This window comes from Austrofundulus limnaeus, unplaced genomic scaffold (genome assembly GCF_001266775.1).
Source record: "Austrofundulus limnaeus strain Quisiro unplaced genomic scaffold, Austrofundulus_limnaeus-1.0 Scaffold8, whole genome shotgun sequence".
Taxonomy (NCBI): Eukaryota; Metazoa; Chordata; class Actinopteri; order Cyprinodontiformes; family Rivulidae; genus Austrofundulus; species Austrofundulus limnaeus.
In genome coordinates, this window is record NW_013952410.1 from 5,877,264 (window position 1) to 5,878,394 (window position 1,131).

Sequence of the window (1,131 nt, forward strand, 5' to 3'; positions counted from 1 at the left end):
ATCTTTGGGGTGAACCAGCCTTTGCCGTAATGTGTTTTGGGGTTTGAAAGCTACTGGGACATCATGTTTAGAAAATAAACGTCTCTGATGAATTCAATGCCTTTTAATACTTTTTCAGGATTCACAAGAACTCTGAAGCTCCACCTGCAATAACTGACTCCGCCTTTAACCATCCTCATATAAGACAACTTCAAAAACAAAAGTAATCTTTTTAAAAAATAAATATATGTTACTAGATAAAAGAGATATTTCTTCCATTTAAAGATGAGCTTGGTGTAAAGGTAATATATACAGGTTGGTTTTAGTTATACATACAAATTAAAGTGTTATAACTAAATCAGATGGATGGAAGTGTGCACCTTGTGTTAGTACAGTCTAGTTTATAGACAGCATATAGTGGTAAGTACAATGTGAATACTGTAGTAAAATCTTAAATCAGGAGACAATGTGGAGTGGGGTTAACAAGTACAGCTGTGTATTATGATACTTAGCATTTATGCTTGAAAGACAAAACCTTTAAGTCTGAGTCTAAAAAATATAATTTGAACACCTTCCCTTCCTCACCACCCCAAAAGTCAGAGCTTTCTGACCAACCCACACTTCAAAATCAGTTCAATTGAATTGTTTGTTTATCTAGCTCCAATTTACAACAAGTCATTTCCAGGTATACAAACACATACCATAAATCTAAGGCACAGGCACATCCGTTGTGTCATGGCCTTCTGTGCTCCAATGCCAAAATTATTCCAAGAAGCACTTCTGATTTGATTGTTTGAAAAACATATATCATTTATTTCTAGCAGTCTTTGTCAGAACCATCATTGTTTGTTTCATCTTCATTGTCTTCTTCATCTTCAACGTCCTCTGAGATTTCTTCATCTTCTTCTTCTTCATCTTCTTCTTCTTCGTGGTCTTTGTATTCTTTGCATTGACTTAAAAAAGGTTGATTGTGGACCCAGCTCCTCGTCAAACGTTGAGATTTTTTTCCCTTCAGGTCTCCTTTTCGTTTTTCTTCTTCTGAATCCTCATCTTGTCCTTCTTGTTCTTCTGCGCKGTCTTGATATTCCTCACTCTGGCTTGAAAAAAGTTGATCAAGAATCCGTCTTGCAGCAAGACGTTCAGAGTTCATGG